This window comes from Acomys minous, assembly GCF_964271855.1.
Source record: "Acomys minous genome assembly, chromosome: 16".
In the NCBI taxonomy this organism is placed as follows: Eukaryota; Metazoa; Chordata; class Mammalia; order Rodentia; family Muridae; genus Acomys; species Acomys minous.
This window is the reverse complement of record NC_140498.1, coordinates 86931615-86951226: the sequence shown is the minus strand read 5'-3', so window position 1 is coordinate 86951226 and position 19612 is coordinate 86931615. Positions and strand designations below refer to the sequence as shown.

Sequence of the window (19612 nt, the reverse complement as noted above, 5' to 3'; positions counted from 1 at the left end):
GGCGGGGCCTGAGACCACCTGGGCAGTCTCGGGCACCCTTGAGGTCAGGCTTGGAAACAGCAGACTGGACCAGAGGATTCCAAGACAAGTTGAAGACTTCATGTTCTAGGCAGGCGAGGGGGTACAGGCCATCATCCCAGCACTCAGGTGGGTAAAAGTGACTGCAGCACAAGCATAAAAAGACACGAGTTCAAATCCCAGCACCCATGTCAAAGGGCTCTACTGGGTGTTCATGAGCCTATCACCCCATCACCGTGGGGGTGGAGGCAGGAGGATGGCTGGGTTTGCTGGCCATCAGCCTACTTCTAGGCTCAGTGAGGAGTCCTGTCTCAAGGATAAGGTGCACGCCTTCAATCCCAGCGTTCGGGAGGCAGAGGCAGGTGAATCTCTGAGTTCAAGGCCAACCTGGTCTACATACTGAGTTCTAGGACAGCCAGGGCTGTTGCACAGAGAAACCCTGTCTCAAATACCCACGCTGCACCTCTCCTCCATGCTCATACAGACCCTATGAAGCAACACCCACTGAGGAAGCTACAGTAAGCACAGAGAGGGCAAGCAGCTTGCCTGAGGCCACACAGCAAGCAGGAAGCAGTGCCAGGATTAGAATCACCACTGTACCACCCCTGAACCAACCTCTCAGGGCTGGGGTGCCTATGGGGGTTCTAGTGCCTACTTAGCCTCTAAGACCAATGGGGGCCACTGAAGTGCTTTTTAAACTGCAGGCTTCCACAGAGGAAGACCAAACAGGGAAAAGGGTACAGGACAGAAGTGGTGGGAGGTGTGATACAGTTCCACCAAGAACCACCAGGGGGCACTTGTGGGACAGGGGGCTTTTGCTCATGACCCAGAGCAGGCTGGGCTAGGCAGCTATGAGGGAGGAGTCTTTGAGAGGTCCAGGGAGTGCAAAGGTCCCGAGGCAGCAGACAGTGCCTACTCGGTTAAGGAGGTGCAGAGGGTAGGAAGGGGGGTGGGTGGCGTGGGTGAGGGAAGGCTTGATATAGAGGTCATGGGAGACCCCACAGCGCAGGGAGAACAGACAAGGCAGCAAAGAATATAAGTTTCTGGAGACTTAGACAGCCCAGTTCTACGTCGGGCCCATTCACAGACAATGCACCTCATGGCAGCCCTCCCGGTTCACATGGCACCGTCACTGGCCCTAGTGAGAGGTTCTGAGTAGCAAGGTCCCCCAGAGCCGTGCAGCTGGCAGCTGGTGATGCCACCCTTCTCCCTGGTCTCTGAAAGCACTCTTCCCCACCTGTGGCTGCAGCGGGCTCAGCTCACCCTTGCCCCACCCAACCCCAGGGCTTTGTCACGTGCCCTTCCCTCTGTAATGCTTTTCCCTCGAGATCATCTTCATGACGCAAGTGTACTTCGGATCTCTGCTCAAATGGCACAGCTTCCAGGAAGACCCTGTCACTGCCCAGGCTGCACAGGGTGTAAGGGAGAAGAGCGACAGAGGGGAGGCAAGGGCGGGGGAGGGCTTGCGACGGCATCTCTGGGAGGAAGCAAGGAAAGTGGGGAACACAGGGAAGACAAGTGGCTAAAGGGGAACAAGGCCCACCACGCTCTACCCACAGCAGGAGGCACAGCAGGGCCCTGCCATGTGGCCCAGGCCTCTCTGAGGAGACAGAAGCTGGGTTCTGAGGACAGCCTGTGTGTGAGCTTCACAGCTAATGGGCTTAGGAGCTTATAAAATGTGGGGTTCCCAGGGACTTGAGGAGACCCACCTGTGTCCCCTCATGGAAGAGCTCTGGGATAAAGCTGCCAAACCCACGATGAGGCCTCAGCCACTACAGAGGACTTGGCTCAAGGCCCTATGCAGACGCCGGCCACCACAGGCCAGCAAACGGAGGCGTGGCAACGCCATAGCTGAGCCAAGGGCACCCAGCCAGCAAGTAAATAGCCTGTGTCTGCACCCACCTCTGACGCCAAGAATCTATGTTCATTCCCCTGCATGGGGTTTAAGAGTAAAAACCTGGGTTTTCATTTGCTTATTCGTTTGTCTTAAGTCATCAGTGGAGGGCGGTCACTGGGGGCAGTGAAAGGGCCCAGCACAAAGACACCTGTCCTTGGATGTGGTCATCATCTCTGTCCACTCAGAGGTGTCCATGCCACCTCGGTCGCCGCCCCATAGCTCTGTGCTCTCTGTCTGCACGGGTTTACTGCACCTAAGCCTTCGCAGCCACACACAAGGCATCACTCTTGTTTTTTTTTCATTGTTCTAGGCTATTCTCTGTGGACATGCTTTACCATGTGTCAGCTCCCCAACCGACATTGGACTGTTAATCCCCAACTCATGGATACCGCGGTTAGTCTGAATCCCTCACATGTGGACACAGGTTATTTTTGCTGTAGTTTGTTTTTGTTTTTTTTTTTCTTTTTTGTTTTTTGGTGTGTGTGTGTTTGTGAGAATGCGTATGTTCATGTATGTGCAAGTGCGAGCATGTATGTGTGCATACATATTTGTGTCACACCTGTGGAGACAGGGTCACTCACAGGATCTAGAAGTCATTGATTTGGCTAAAATGGCTGACCGAGAGCACGAGGAATCCACCAGACCCTGCCTCCCCCACGTCGGGACGAGAGGTCACAGCCATGCCTGGCCTTTCACATGGTGTAGGAACTCAGGCCTTCATGCTGAGGGACTTCTGAGCCATCTCCCTCATTCTCTAGTAGGTCACATTAAATCTCCCACTCCTGGACACTTCCGTTATTCATAATCCCCTCTTCACAGACATGGGTGACGCTCACATCACCGCCAGCCTTCGCTCTTACTGCTGTTTGTCTCTAGTACCCACAGACACCCGTTTTAGTACCCACAGATGGGTATGTACAAAACATGAAGATGGACCGGTCGGGGTAGGGAGCAAGGCTGCCTGTCAATGTGACAGCTGCTGCTGGCTCCTCCCCTAAAGGCCCGGATGTGGCTGCCACTGCCCTACCCATGAGGGGGTTCTCTTGTGTGGCAGCATGCTTTACAAGTAGGTCAGGACCAAGAAGTGAATAGGAGGAAGAGGAGAGACCCAGACAAATTGTCACCAAGAAGGTGACAGTGGGTGTCAAGAAAGACGACGGGTTGGGCAGCTACTTGCTCGGTGACTTCAGAGAGTCCACTCAGCTCCTGTTGTTGGTCCTGTCCTGGAATGTTACCCAGCCACATGCCTGTGTTAGTCACAGTTGGTCCTCCAGGGGGCGCCAGACCAAACACGCTGCCCAGCACTTGGCCAGAGAGATGTATACATGTCTGCTCCCTGTGACCTCAGTCATCTGGACATGGAGGTGTCTGCAGAGGTTTGATCGCGTACCCAAGGTCACAGAGAATGGGGTGAACCTGAAGTCTCAGCCAAGGCCAAGGTGACCTCAGGGTTGGAGTTGCTGATCCTTGCTTCGTCAGCCCAAAGCTGTCTGGTTTCTGGCCAGGGGATCTGTGAGCCCATTATGTTTCCCGGCATCCCATGCAGGGGGCCTCCTGGAGAAGAACCCTGAAGGCTCCTTACACGCAAACTTCCAAGTGAGGCCAAACTGGTTCCTCCCAAGGCCCATAAAATATGGAGCAAGTGCCGTCCTACAGGTTCCCATGCCAAGCCTACACAGAGAAAGATAGCCTGGCTATCCTTGGCTACACAGGAGCCCAAATGAGTCCTCACTGGAGGCTTCTGCATCATCCATCTGCTCACCCACCCACTCACCCACCCACCCACCTACCCACCCATCCATCCACTCATCCATTCAAAAAACACTGATGACACTTTTCCCCCATTGGGTGAGACCCTCAACTCTAAAACCAGCTCACTCTGTCTTCTTTGCTGTGCAGCCCTGGGCAGGCCGGTGTCTCTGGGCCTCAGTGTCTGCATGACAGTCCACCGAACAGGTAACTGGGCAGCCGGGAGGGGAGAGGTACATGAAGGCAGCTGGCTGGGATCTGCAGCAGTTGGTGGTATGCAAGGAACAGGTATTTTTCTGAATGACCTTGACCCCCTGCCCTGCCCCATGGTGACCTCAGTCTCCCCCACCCCCCCACCCCCACCTGCTTGCCTGCAGGATCCTTCCAGGGCGGTGGGAAAGACGCCCTTGGCCTGATGTCTTTCCGAGCTCAGCCTATTTGATCCCAGAGTCCAAGCTGCAACCCTTCCCTTCCTTCCGTATTACTAATGACAAGTGTTCTAAAATTAGCCCAAGGCTGCCAATTCCGAGTGGAGCTGGCCTTTGGGAACCGAGAGGCCTTGGCACTGTCACCTGAGTCATCTCTCCATCCAACCGCGTAATGAATTGTCAGTCTCAGCCGCCCCAGCGATGGGCTCAGTTTTACAGTTATTCCGCTGTCAAGGACTCTGGGGCTAATGGCTCCAAGAACACAGATCAACCGGAGGATGCCAGGATGATGGATGCGCTCTCTCTGAGAGCCAGGATGCTGGCAGCCAGGCTGGGCAACAGGGGGGTGCCTAATTTGCTTGTACCCACAATTACCTAAAGCCTGTTCTGGCAGTGGGGTGGTGTGCGGAAAGGGTCCCGGTGTGGAATTCATTATTCCAAGTGGCGCCAATCTCTGAGACCCAGTGGTTCCCAGGATGTAGCCCGGCATCCCTGGCTAGGTCTCGTAGGTCATCAATGACAGACAGACTATACCCACGCACTTGAGCACTTGACGTCCTGAGCAAGCTTTACATCCAGTGCAGTCTGCCCACCCATCTGTGTGTGGGGGTGGGGGCACAGGTCAACATCAGGCATTTTCCCAAATTGTTCTCCGTCTTTTATCAGACATCTCTTCCTGTCTTTGCACACATCTGACCTCAAAGCACTGGGATTTCAGAAACATGTTGTCGTGTTCTACACAGCACCATACACTGAAAGCCTCAGGCTCTTTACCCACTGAGCCATCTACCCAGCCTCTTGCTGCTGTTGGTTTGGGTTTGTTTTGTTTTGTTTTGTTTTGTTTTGTTTTGTTTTGTAACAGGATCTAGCTATTCAGCCCACACTGGTCTTGAATTTGTGAACCTCTAAGGCATTACCCACCCCCGCCGCTCCTTGGAATACCTTTGTTTTTTATCATTCCCACCCCCAAGCCCCAGACTCATGTTTCCAAGGCTAGCCCTGAATGCACCAAGTGCCTCAAGCTGACCTTGAACTCCTGATCTTTTCCTGCTTCCAACTCCAGAGTGCTGGGATGTAAAGCAAGCATCACATGCTCCGCCCCTTCTCATACTTTTAAGTGGACATCTTTACACACCTTCTGTGGGCTCCCCTCCTTCGGGATCCAGGTTAAGTCACAGCACCCCTTCCCCCCCCCCCCCCCGCCCCATGGAGATAATCCAGTGTGCGGGTAGGGCTGCCTCCTTCTCCATCTGATACCAAAGATCTTGCTCTGCCAGCCAACTATCTCACCCAGCTGTAGATACCATGAGGAAACAGCAAACAAAGAGAAAGAGAGATTTAATAACTGGAAACAGGAGTGCGGCTGCAGAGTTTAATTTTTTTTTTTTTGTATTTGCATCTAATTGCAATCAACAGACTTCTGAGCCAGTGACAGGCTCAGCAAAATTGCTGCTGAGAGAACAGAATCTTTGTCTAAAAATAATCAGACATTCTGCGCACCGCTGTTTGTTATAACGGTAATCGATGCTGGAGGCTTTGAATTCCATCAATTTATAGATCGGCGCAGGCCTGCCCGGGCGATGGGGCGGCGCGCAGTGGGGCTCGACCAGCGCCGGCCCGGTGTGTGATTAAGATAAGCCCCGGTTCCTTTCATACATTCCTTAGTGGGGGCTCGCTCTCCGGCAGGCGGAGACGTTCACCGCAGTTAAAGATCACTGCAGCTTCTCAGACGCCAAATTTGAGGGGATTGATCAATAAATCAAATCAGGCCGATCGATCGGCCAATCAGGAGAGTCTAGCCGGTGCATTATCGCCGGCGCCTTCCAAGCCAGAGCTTTTCATGGCTTCCATCAAAACAGCCTGGCCCTGGCCAGCTGCCAGCGGCTGGCCTGTCTCATAGCCCAGGCTGCCCGAGAGGGGCCGCCTGCCCAGCGGGAGAGCCGTAAATTTCTCATCAAACAGCCGATGGAGGAGCAGGGCAAACATCTGTTGTGCTGCAGTGAAGTGACTCTGACAGACCGCCCCGACGGCAGCGTCCCCGGGCACATGGGGGGCCTCCCGTGGAATGTTCCACTGGTTACTTCCAGCAGGTAATTTAAGGAGACTTTTGCATTCTTCTCGTGGCTGCTGCCCGAGCTCTGCAAAGCTGATTCCGGCACAGTCGATAATAAAGACCGTCCGGGGACCCTGCAGGATGACGGCGGTTTTACGACTCCCATTATGTCGCAATGTAACTTCATTAAAGGCTGTTTATTCCTTCTAAGCACAGGGAGGGCCTCTTGCACGCCCATCAAGGTGGAGCCCGGAGGGGATCTCTAGAGAGGGGTCCGAGCTATCTATCTTCTCTCAACAATGCCAAGGAGCCTCACCCACTTGCCTCTGGCCCTGAGGCAGGGGGATGGCCTGGTCTCTGTCCTTCTCCCACTCCCCCACCCACCCCCTTTCTGGCAGCCAGGTGAGGACCGGGTGATCTCAGATAGAGAGACATCTCAACCTCCAGGCAGAGGAGAGAGGCCTGGGAGAGGAGGGAAGCAGAAGCCTTGGGCCCACCAGACCATCACAGACCCTTTTGTTCTGACATAAACAAACGTTCCGGAATCAAACAGTGGTGCTCTGCCCGCTGGAGCCAGTGTTCTTTTTTTTTTTTTTTTTTTTGCCTCTCTGTGTTGTCATTAATCAAAATAAACTGTCACGTGGCCTCTTGTGAAGGCCCGAATTCTTCTCCGGGGGACAGTCTAGACATTAGATATAGAGGCTTCTGGGTAGAAGCCTACGGGGCTGCAGGGCAGAGAGGGGGAACTCTTGGGCCCAGGGTACTGCTGTTCTTTTTTTTTTTTTTTTTTTTTTTTTAGGAAGAGGCTAATAGTTACATTGTGAACCAGAGAAATGGGGGAGAGGGGGTGGCAGCAGAAGAAACCTTTTGCCTTGGAGAAAACCAGGCAGGTGACAAAGGCCTTTGGGGACCCCTCATGTGGGTGAGCTTTCTGCCTCTGAGGGTCAGAGGGAACCTGTTCTCACACAGACGCCAGGGGACAGGCCCTGGTTAGGACCACTGGAGCCAGGCCCCAGTGATACCGTAAAGTCCTATGACTCTCATTCCTGCCACACAGGTTAGAAGTTAGAAGTTTCCTGGGCCGTATGGTGAGCGAACAGAGCTCAGTATTTGCTGCATCTCTGCTCTGGGTACCTCGTGTCTGTCGGCACAATTTTTCTTCTTGCTTCTCCACCACCGTGGGTATCGGTACTTGGTCCATCTCCAGGTGAGGCCCAGAGCGGGAAGGAGATTTTAAGTTGTGAGGGCCAGTGCTGGTTGACCCCTTAAGGGACAGTGTTTCTCCATTTTTGGGGGGGGCCCCGTTGGGCTTCTGTGTAGCTCTGAATAAAGAGGGGTACCTCGCCCTCCTAGGGCTCCCACCATGACCTGAGACCAGGGTCTTCCACACAGATCTGTTCCTGTTCTTGAGCCACTCAATAGCGAGCAAAAGGCCTGGCAGAGTCAGGCACCTCAGCTGCACCTTGCCCTGTGCTGACCTCTGCCCTTGGGGTCCCAACACAGCATAGCAGGTGGATCTTGTCCCCGTCTCCTTTATATCCTCCTAACCCTCACAACGCTGGCATCACAGGTAACCTGAACACTAGTTGTTGAATAAACAAAATGGAGGAGCCTGACCCTCCCGGGGTCCCAATGACCACAGGGCCCCTGTTCTGTTTCTCATCACAGATACGTATCTTTGAATTCATAGTTCAGAGAGATGTTTTAAGTGTGGGAGGGGGCATCGAGAGAGGGAGGTGGGGATGAAGGGATGGAGGGAGAGATGGAGGGGGAAAGGGAGGGAAATGGAGCAGGGTCTTTCGTCAACCTTCACAGAGCTGACAGGAGGGCTGGCCTTGTCGAGCCAAGAGCAAGTTACTGGTTTGCTTGTCATCCTGATACAGACCCACCCAGGGCCCCTTTCACAGAGACTACAGAATATTAGATTTATCACACACTCCAGCCGAGATGTGCTGCCGCGATTCCGGGGCAAGATTTATTACACTGGCTGCCTTTTAAAATGAAACAGAATCCTCCGGCTAAGGCAAGTTCTGCTAACGGGTGAGGACGGCAGCCAGTGGTGGTCTGCGAGTCCTTAGTCCCCCAAATTCTGAGAGTCCAATACAAGCCTATGGGCGACTTTGAAGGAATGTCCTTCATTCTTTGGATGTGTGCCTGTCTGCCTGTACCTTACCCCTGGCCTCTACATGCGAGGCAGTTTGCATGGCATGGGTCTCTGCTTTTTGTTTTTGAAGTTATCTTTCTATATTTTAGTGGATATACACAACATAGATTGATACATATTTGTGGTATACTGTAGAGTGATTCTTTTTCCCCCCAATACAAGGTTTCTCTGTTTTAGCCCTGGCTGTCCTAGAACTCACTCTGTACCCCAGGCTGGCCTCGAACTCACAGAGATCTGCCTGCCTCTGCCTCCCGAGTGCTGGGATTAAAGGCGTGCGCCACCATTACCCAGCTATGGAGGAGTTCTTTGAATGGAGGCCATATTCCCGTAAGGTAGGAATATTTTTATCCCATTAAATAGATGAGGAGACCAAGGCTCTGAGAGATATACGGTAGCCTTGACGGGCAGAGGCAAAGTCCACTAAACCCAGGGCTGGCTGGCCCCCACCCAAGGAACCAAGACCTTGGTCCTCCCTGGGGAAGTTAGTGCTGCCTGGTCACATGGCCTCGTGGGAGATCCTCTGAAGAGGACGCCACAGCCCTCTGTCAGTTGTGATTCCTGCCTCTCCTAGAGACAGCTGTAGGAAATACCCAAGAGGTTGGGTTTGGGTCCTCAGGACCCAGAAAGCTTAGCTGAAGCTGCGCACATGGGGTTCAGCTTCCAGAAGGGCACGAGACATCCTCGAAGTGTAAGCCATGGGGACACTGGTGTGCCACAGGGAACAGAGGGGCATGAAGTTATGTGGCCAGGGGAGCCCCCAGTTGAGTGATTCTGCCTGGGCAGCCCCCATCCCGCCCCATCCCCATCCCTCCTGGTCCCTGGCAATGCCTAGAGCTGGCTCTGGGGCCTGGAGCACCATGGGCAAATGTTTCTCTAACTTCTACCTTTGGTCCTCTAAAAACACTCCTAAAACAACAAGGGCGCTGCCAACCTTAGGGGCCCAGCCCAGAGGTGTTACTGCATAGGCCTTATCTAAATGCTAGCAGCTTGCCACAGGAATGTACGAAAAGCTGCAGGATGCTGCCCTCGGGCTCAGAGGTATAGATGGGAGCCCGGAGCTTGGAGCTGTGTGGTCTGAGAGAGCTCCCACAAACAGAACTCAGGCCATCCCGGGGAAGACAGGGAGATGGCCACAACCACCCTAGCACAGAGTAGACGACCAGTCTCCATGGATAGTAAAATGGAGCCTGAGACAGGTGGCTGGACCTGGTGACTTTCTCTTCCCATCCTAGCCTGACACCACATCTTACTCCCGTGACCACTTTGTCTAACCTTGCCGAGAGTCCTAAGATGAACGCTGGTTGTCTGGACTTTATGCAGCAGGGCCCAAGGTTCTAAGACGAAAACACACATCCCCGAGGCCACGGCGCTGGCAAGGAGAGTCAGGATTCGAACCTGCATCTGCTCAGTCCGCCACTCACAGAGTTCTTCATTCTCCCTCTGCCACATTTGTGTGTGAGCATGTGGGGGCCAGGGCCAGCCTCGAGGGTGGCTCCTCAGTCTCCGTCCGCCTTTGAGTGCTTTCAGACAGGCTCTCTCCCTGGCCTGGAGCTTAAGAATCAGGAGGGCTCAGCTGCCAGCGCTGGGATTACAATGGTGCACCAGCACACCCGGCTTTTTATACGGGCTCTGGATCGAACTCGGGACCTCACGCTTATGCGGCAAGCACTGAGCTATCGCTCTAGATGCCTGCCTCCGCCGTTTAAAATTATAAATTAAACCTAAAGAAGAGTGCCCACTGGTACCCACCACCATACACTGCAAATCACATGCAGAGATGGAACCCAGCACCGGGCCCCACATTCAACAGCTCAGCCCCTCTCCCCGCCCCCAATCAGGCCCCTGCCTATTTTTTCCCACCAGTGAAGAGTGTGTCCTGACCAGAATTGATGTCTGTCCCCAACAGGTACACCAGTAAAAGGAAACTGTCCTTACTCACAGGCCCTCATGGTAATTCAAGCCATTTGCTGTGAGGGAGGTGGACCTGGCCTTTGGCAAATGTCATCAGTGACCCCTAAAAACCTTTGCTGCAAGCCCAATGACAGCGGTGTGACACCAAGCCCGCCACCAAGAGCAGGGACAGGCACGCAGCACTCAGGACTACTTGGAGCAGCAGGTCCCGCGGCCTACCTCAGTGACATCAGGTGGCCACGTGATAAACAAGCCCTGGGCTTGTGTCACCTGCACCTGTGGCGTTCTTGCTCCTCCGAGGGCCTCCGGTGAGCAGGGAGGTTCGAGAGCATCAAATGCAAGTTTAAGAAAATATGGGGGAGCGAGGGGAGGGGCGGGGATGGGGCAGAAAACCCAACCCGAGTCTTGGAGGTTTAATAGTCAATAAATGTGTCAATTTTACATACAGAGGCAAATGGGCCTTTATTGAGGAATTGGTAAATTTCCTTGGAAGAAGTGAATGCATTTTAGCCTTCAAGGAGTCCCAGCTGACTGGAAATGGAATGTGATTTGTGATAAAACTCAGCTGCTCTTATAAAAGACGTTAAATAAATGCTGCCGTTTCACCGGGGATATACAAAATTGATTGCATTATAGACTGATTCCAGGATGTGTGTCCCCATACGGCCCCATCGGCTTCTGTGCGCATGCGCGGCTTAGGTTTTAGGTTCTATGTACTCCTCTTCCTCATCCCAAGGCAGAAGTTTATGGAGACGCACCCTGCCCCATGCTTGGATTTCAGTCGAACCATGAGAAACTTGTTGCTCACTGGCTCTTTCAAACTCTTCACAACAGCAACTTCTTCCCTGTCTTTGGCAGGCAGGACATGGACCTGGGGACCGTTGCTGGCCTCACTACAGGGACTCTCTTAGTGATCTGTTGAGTGCTCGTGGGCACAGGCGTCAGAGGCAGAGCGGGAGGGAGCTTTTGCCCTTCTCCTCAGCCAGGCCAAGCGAGCTTAAGAAAAACCACCCTTGCCTTTTCTGAACCCCAGTCTCTCTTGTCTGGAGTATGGGTACAAACCCACCTTTTCCCTCAGAGTGAGTGCTTGAAAAAGTCAGAGGAAGGCAGAGTCTCAGTTTTGGCCAACCGCTGATGAGGTGTGTGACCAACAGGCACTTCAGAGTCACCTCTAGTCAATGTAGCCCTGCCCTCAAGCACTGAAGCCTACAAAATTGCCTGGGCTCCCAGGATAAAACACTGGACCTATACCTATCTGAAAGTGGGAGATGGCTTAAATACTCAGATACTTGTAGAGGACAGGGACACACACACACACACACACACACACACACACACACACACACGGACACACACACACCCACACACAGACACACACACACGGACACACACACACAAACACACACACACACACCCCGGCCTACACCATCAGTTTGAACCAGATGCTTGCTGTGGCCTCCTGTGAGGCTCCTAGCTCCACCTACTGCTCCACCCACATCAGCAGCCAGAAGGGATGTTTGGATGCTGGTTCCTCCCTGCTCAGAACTTCCCCTGACCCTCACTCCATTTCCGTTCAAAACCAGCCTGTGGGGTTAGTGCCCTGCCTGAGGACACCTCACCAGATCCTTCAGCGCCGGCCACTTTGAGTCTCTGTTCTCTTCCCAGACCTCTCCAAGCTCCTGCTGGCCCCAGACCCTTTGCACTGCAGTTTCTGCAGTGGCCTCTCTGGTGGTTTCCATAGAAGGGGCCCCGTTCCGGGAGCACCAGAGTCACTAAAGAACTACAGAACGCAGGTACTTCCTGCTAGCTTGACACTTGGAGAAGCAGGAACTCTTGGGGTGAAGCCTGGCTACCCCTTCAAAGATATTGCCAAGTGACTAGTGTGTCCCTGAGGACCAAGGCCTCACTCTGGCCATTGCCCAGGCAAGGTCCAGATGGGAGGAGGAAGGGGAGGACTCTCCCTAACAATGCCCCCACCCCACCCCTGCAGCTGGCAGGAAATCTGCAGTCAGCATGGAAGATCGCTAAGTCTGGCCACCACGGTCTGAGGCGTTCTGTTAGGGGCTGGCTGTGCTAATTAACCTAAGACTTGGGCAGGTTGCTGGGCTCTTCTTGGAGCCAAAGTTGGAGAGGCAACAGCTCCTTTTCCTGTAACTAGGGGTGCTCTCTTGATGCTGACATCAGGATCCCCACTTCCCAACTCACTCAGTTTTCCAAAGGGTATCAGTTCCCGGGGAGTTGTACCGTGACTGTAATGTGGCACTCACTGCTAAGGCTGCCAATCTATCTATGTGGCAAGATGTGGGCTCCTTTGAAATGAGGGATGTCCAGGGACTTGGGGTGCAGGGTCTGGAGCAGCTTGGGTCTCAGATTCCCCTCCACTATAAGGACCATGGTAAGTGAAAAGCTCTGCTCCAGATGGGGGCACCGCCAGGCGTGGTGGCGCACTGGGTTGTTCGAAGACCTGATAGTTGTGCTCACTAACGGGTGTCTTGTTCCTGCAGCCTGCTGATTTTTAAAATAAACCTAAATTCCAATAATTGCTTAATGTTTATTTTTATTTAGTTCTGGTTCAGATGCGCTGCGTTGTTCTGACAGAAACTGATATCGGATTCCTGGTGAGGTTTTATTAAAACAGAGGCGAGAGTATGTGCGCATGCACACAGTCGCACCTTTTGGTGTATGCCCCTTGCTTGGCCAACAGAGGTAGGGGCCCCATGTGTGGAGTAGAAAACACCCAAGGGTCCCACAGTCAAGGTTTCTCTTTCCTGGCTCCTTCCCAGAGTAGTCGAAAGGGACCATTGTTAGCATATCAGGGACCTGTTTGGAGCCCTAAGAAGTGACAAGAGACCATTTGTGCCCAGGACACCTGCTCCTGAAGCCAGGTACCCAGTCTTACTAGGCCAGTGTCACTGGAAGAAACAGGTGGCCATTCTGGAAAAACCACAATGCCCTGAACCAGCCCAGGTGCCAGGCACACCCTGGAGTCTCAGTGAGCAAGTCACTCTCTGATGGGGCCAGGGCCAGCAACAGAGGCCCCCTCATCCGCAGCGGCTCCCCTCGAGCCTTAGGGGACTGAGGTGAGGCTGGAGACCCATGTGATATCTGGTATTTGTTTTGCTCTCAGCTTGCCAGGCCTGGCACTTTCAAGTGTGTGGACAAGCCCTGACCCCCAACGTATTGACAGTGGAGGTTACACACCCAGGACAGACCCAACTTCTAGCTTGGCTGTGGATCGTCTTTCGGTTTGGCTTAAACCTCCCAGTTGACATGGTGGGAGGTATTACCAAACGGGACAGGGGGCAGGGGGCAGGAGGGGGGCACATTAAATGTGTCTCTTTGGACAGCCTCAAAATTTCTGGGATCAGGAATGCAAGACCTGAGGGTCAGGCTTGCCAGCGTCAAGACATATATGAAGGTCAAAAGCCAAGAAGCTCCTTTGGCGTGCTGCATCCTGTTAGAAGAGGGCTGCCCCAGCATTGCTCCCATGAGGCACAGGCTAGGGACACTCCTTGACGCTGCCTGCCTCTCCCCTCCCCCACTAGCCCAGGTCAAGGTTGCTGCTGCTGAGTGACAGGCTCCGGCTCACTGGGTGGGTGACCATTCGCCCATCTCTTGTCTAAAGTAAGAGAAGATGAGATCCAGCCGGCCAGGTGCCTCAGCCCTGGGCACAGAGGCATGCTGGGACAGTTTTAGGCTTTGCTATTCAAGGATAGTTGGCATCTAGCCACTTCCCGGCTGTAGGCCACGGGCATGTACTGCTCCAGGAAACGGCAGGGCATTCAGGCGTAGCACACTTGCCTAGGGGACATGGGTGATGCTTTGGTGCGGCCACTTGCCACCACAGGGCAGTGCCACTGCTGCCCCTCGCTAAGGTGGTGAATCCCAGGCCTGAATTAAGGTGGCTGGGTCTGCGCTGGGATTCACTTCTGGGTTTTATGAGCCCCTGACAACTGACTGGTAGCAGGCCCAGCTTTCCTAGCTTTCCCGGAGGTCACATGATGTCACCCCCACGCATGATGGACCGCCCTGGCCCACAGCACCAGCCCCTGTGTAATTGCCTCTAATCGTGGTCCCCCCCACCACACAACACACTCTAGCTCTGCTATCAGCTAATGAGTAAATAATATTCTGTTCTAAATCCGAAAGCGCTATTAGATATCAGAGGGGGACTAATGGGCGCTTTAAAGACCCCCTTAATCACACATTAACGTGATGTGAGGCAGGCTATATAGCCCAATATGCCAGCTGCCCGCCACTGCCTGACTCTTCCCAGCCCTCAAAGGACACTTGCAGGCAAGGGACAGTCAGTGAGCCTGAGGCCACCTGAGAACACCTAGGCTGCCAGGCATCTTTGAGTTGATGGAAACTGTCCTCTGATTTCCTGGGGTGATGGTATAGGGCCATTTGTTTCCTGGGCCTACTGTGACAAATGTCCACCAGATAGGTGCCTTGTGACAAGTTGATGCGGTTCTCTCACAGCTCCTGGGGTCACAAGTTCAAAGCACAGACCCACTCTCCCCTCTCACCCCCCCCCATCCTCCCCTCCATGTCCACTGGCTCTGCTGGCCTGGGTATCCCCAGGCTTGGAGCTGCATCATCTTTGCACCTGTTATCCGTAGTGTCGCCATGTCTGTTTTTCACATAGCTTTCTTACCAGGACACCCAACGTAGCCATTAGAGCCTATATGACCTTGGCTTAATGACCTCTGCAAAGACCCTATTCTTGGACAAGGGTCTACGTAAACATGAATTTGGGGGAAGACAAGATCTAACTCCAAACAGGGAAGCACCTGGGTGTAGAGCTGACAGCCAGGAGGAGTGAGTAGAGCCCGGACACTGTGTATAGGTCAGAGGTCAACGTTAAGTGTGTTCCTCTGTCATTCTCAATCTTTTTTTTTTTTTTTTTGAGCCAGGGTCTCTCTCTGAACCTGGAACTCATCAATTAGGCAATGCTAGCTAGCCAACACCCCCAGGATCCTCCCATCTCTGCCTCCCCAGTGTTGTGATTAGAGGCATGCCCTGCTCTTTTTTACAGGGGTGGTGGGGATCGAACTTGGGTCTTCGTGTTTGAGTGGCTGTACTTTATCTTCTGAGTGAACTCCTCAGTCCTGACCCTAATTCTCAGGGGGTGGGGGTGGGGGTTGGGGAGGCATGAGAGTACTGTAGAATTCCTCACAGTTCCAGAAAAGTTCAAGCACTAATCCAGACTCCTCCCACGGGCCCATCATGTCACATAAGCAGCAGGACTTTCTGAGCAGCCACCTCCATGGCCTTGTGATGTTTATTTCCCGGGATAGAAAGCGGGAGCCTTCTCTGACTAGTCACTTTCGAATCATATTAGAGGAAGCACGGGCCTTCACGCCACCCCCCAACATGACACAGCCTGACAGGGACTCACTAATGCAGCGTGACACTCCTCACCCAGGCCTGGCATCAAAGGTCTGGGGTGATTGACACTGGGGCCAGCGGAAGCCATGTGTCCGCTGTGAGCAGGGCCACGAGGGCCACCACGGGCCACATGCCACTGACTGAGGCTCGGGGGAGGGAGCAGTCTTAGGGAGACTCTCTTTCCAACACTCTCGCCTCGTATTCTGCCCCTTCTCTTAAATGTCCCAGAGGCCCTGACTTCCCTGCACAGACGGCTGACAAGCTGATGAGCGGAGGGCGACCAGGCACCTTCCTCAAGCCTCTGTGACTTTGTCTTTATTGGTGTGACAGCTGGGCTGGTGCTGCCACGGCTGATCCATCAAGCTCTTACGGGCATAGCAGGGTGGCTGGGACACTATGAACACGTTGACAGTGAGTGTGGGATAGAGTGTGGGGTTAAGTTCGGGGCACGGGAGAGTGACAGGGGTGAGGGTGGGGGTCAAATATGAGCTGGATCGTGCAGTTAACACACGTAGGAAAACCCTGCATGGGGCCTGAGCTGGCTCTAATACAAGTCTTGGCACCACCTCATCCTGGCTGGGGCATCTTGGGCACATAATTAAATCACTCAGTGCTTCCATTTCCCCCTCTAAAACAAGGGGGACCTGCCATAGGCTTAGAGAAGAGTGCAGGGGGAAAGTCCCAGACACAGAGCCCCACACATGGGAAACCTACTTTAAGATGCACATGAGACCTCTCCCAGCCTTTCAACTCCACCTACATGTCACAGTGAGCTTTGGGCCAGGCAATGACAAAAAAGTAAACACTAGCTGAGACACACAAGGGACACACAAGATGGAAGACAGGAGCTCGGACCAGGAGGCAGGGGTCACATCACAAGAGGTTTCCAAGCCAAACCAAGGAGGTTAAAATTTATCTTGAGGAAAATGGGGGTGGGGAGCATAAACAAATAGCCAGAGGTTTTAATAGCGTCGAGGAAGCAGAGACCCGTGGGGACAGGGACATTGCTTTCCTAATGCCAAGCTGCCTGTCTGCTCTCTGGCTCAGCCTATCCCGGCGGAAGAGACGGGCACACAAATTGGGGAGAGAGAGGCAGGGAGAATGAAGTAGGAGCCAGGCAGGCCTCCGGTACCAGCACGTACTGCCCTGCTATCTGCCAGCCTGTCTGAGACACGAAGAGTCCCATCCAGCCCCACCTCCTCATCCCGCCAGGCTGCTGGATAACTCCCACAGTGCTCCACATGGCATCCAGGAGCCAACAGGCCTGGAGCCAAGATCCCAACACTCCCCCCACCCCCACCCCTGCCTCGCACTGTCAGAATGTGGCCAGCATGCATCCCAAACCCACTACGCTGTCCCTAAAGCAAACTTAGCCACCAGGACTTGTTAGCCCTGCCCATTACCCTCCAACATCCCCACCCCCACCCCCACCCCCCAGCATGAAGGCGGGGTTCACACCTCAGCATCGAGCCCCACGCCACCCCCACATACTTCTACATTTAGTTTTCACGAAGCAAGCTGCCAGAGCGGAAGTTCAAGGATCAAAACCCGAGCATACCTTCTCTCTCAGCAGTGGTGCGTCTCACGGCTCATCACTCAGCCTTTCAAAGGCCTTGCTCTGTCCTTACAGAAGCGGGCAGAAACACCCTGAACAGGAAGAAAAGGTCACAAGTGGCTACACGGAAGCCACTTTAAAGGACACTGTTGGAACAGAAATGTGGCGACGGAGACTACCTGGCCACCAGGCACAATTGTTTAATACAGCCTGTCATTGAGCCAATGCCACTGAGCATTAGATGGCCACACTGTCCGTGGTCACATTCCTATTACAGTAGCAAAGGTAAGTGGCTGCAATACAGGCCACATGGCTTGCCATTTCTAAAAGAACACTAGCTAGCACATGGTGACTGAGCCCCATGCGTCAGACACAGGTCTATGCACCACTTTGTTTCTTACAAAGGTGGGGAAAACTGAGGCACACAGACATTAAGAGTGGCCAAGCTCAAGGTTATGCACCAAGAAGGAAGCAGAGGTGGGATTCTAAGGCAGCCCAACCTTAGATGCTCTGTTAGCTGGAAGGTTCAGCAGGTGTGAGGCTAAGTCTGGATGTGATATTCCCAGCTCTTTATTCAAGACGCACACTACTAACTTATTCAAAACACACATGAATACACACACACACACACACACACACACACACACGCAAGCAGGAAGTCCCTCAGCTCCACCTGTAAGCTGTTCCCTATGTCACTGCTTCCCCAGGTGCTGTGATGGACAGGGCCCCAGCCCCCACAAGGCTCATTTGTGTATCCCAGACAGGGGAGCTTGGGTTGCCCAGTGCCTGGTGAGCTATAATCTGCCCAGTACTGAGCCCACGTCTCTGGAACTAGGGTTTTCAAGGCCATGCCACACTGCCCCTAGGATCCTATGAGCCTCTGATGCTTCCCTTTGATGCCCAGGTCTCTCTCCGGCCCCAGGGATCACTGGAATGCTTTGGGTTGGGCTGTGATGACAGACAGGCCGTATGGAGCTGGTGGCTAAAGGCTGAGTTCTAGCCTGGTGCCGTTCTGTTCCAGCTGTCCAACTCAGAGCAAAGCTTTTCCTCCCTGTGGGCCTCAGTTTCCCCATTTGATAAAATGAGTATCATGGTAACGGCCTGTGGAAGAAATGTGACTAAGAAATGCTGGCACTTGTAATAGAGCAGGGTTAGACAGGGCTGGGTTCACACGGGCCCATCACTCATTGCAGTGCGCCTGTCACTGCCCAGCCCCGGTTTCCTCACTGATGGCACAGACATACCCCACAAGACTCAACACTGAGGGCACTGGAAGCATTTGCTGAGTCAGCTGGGGGTTGGGATGAAGGCGGCTTTGGTGGTAGCCGTTGCTGGGCAAATGGGGGATTACTTTGGACACGATGCACTCTTACTTTGGGAGAGAAGGGGACAGAACCAGCCAGGAAGCTGTCCCCAGCCACCACCACAGGAGCCACCCAGCCTTCTGGTGCCTGCGTGCTACAGGAGCCACTGAGTGCTGCAGGCTGGAGACAAGGTGACCATGTGCGCTCCTATGACGGCAGCAGGCCAGCCAGGACAGCGTCCAGAGCTGAGAGCTGGTGCCTCGCCTCCTTGCGCTGCCGTCCCTGTTGGAGGTCGAGGGAATCTCCTTCCCTGCCACTCTTATCTCCTTCCTCCAGAAAACCACTGGTGACTCACCACCGCCTGGTCCCCGCCTGGGAGAGATTTTCACCTCCACTCACTGCATCCCCCACTATCTTACCCACCAGTGCACCCGTCGGCCAGTGCCAACCTTAAGCCCTGGTGGCCCTCGCCCGGATGGACCCCAGAAATACAACTGGATTCCATCACTGACCAGCTCCCTGGGTACCAAGATGTCAGCCATGTGTACTCACAGGGCCAATGACTCGGCCCGTGCCTCTTTGGTGTCCTGAGCCTTTCTCTGACATTCACTGCACTCACCTGTTCACAGGCACAACACAGGCCCCACGACAAAGACTCCATTCTTAGGGAGTAAGAGAGCCAAGGAGACATCGTCACCTCGACCCCTTTCGCCTGACAGATACGGGGGAGATCATGCCTGCATGCCCACCCGCTGTGCACAATGTCCCATGAAGCCAGAGAAGACTATAAGGCGCTCCTGGCTGATGATGGGGTGCGTCCCTAGCGAGCCCACTGTGGGTTGGGGATATTGCAAGCAGTAACGGCACTTCGTACACGTCTCCTTCCAGCTATCCCAGCTGGGTGACAGTACGCTGTGGGGTGGCTGCTCCCTTTATCACAATGAGACTGCCAGGGAGCCGCCCTCATTGCTACTGCCCAGTATCTGGAGAAACAATGCCCTAATTTAAAACCGGAAGATTGGTTTCTTATCAGTCTGTGTGTTATATGCATGGTGTGTGTGTGTGTGTGTGTGTGTGTGTGTGTGTGTGTGTGTGTGTGTGTGTAGGGGGATACAAAGTGACATACTGTTTCCTTCTACCGT

At 53.8% G+C, this 19612-nt stretch overlaps 1 protein-coding gene across 10 annotated transcripts in view; it reads right to left on the bottom strand.

Moving 5' to 3' along the window:
* CUX2 (cut like homeobox 2) overlaps window positions 1-19612 on the bottom strand; it is a 186416-nt gene that overhangs the window by 85496 nt on the left and 81308 nt on the right. The window contains exon 2 of one of the 10 annotated variants that reach the window (XM_084762082.1): window positions 17170-17258. The exons of the other annotated variants lie outside the window; for them this stretch is intronic. The gene's annotated coding sequence lies outside the window, so the exon portion shown is untranslated. The remainder of the gene's footprint in view (window positions 1-17169; window positions 17259-19612) is intronic. 10 annotated transcript variants of the gene reach the window in all.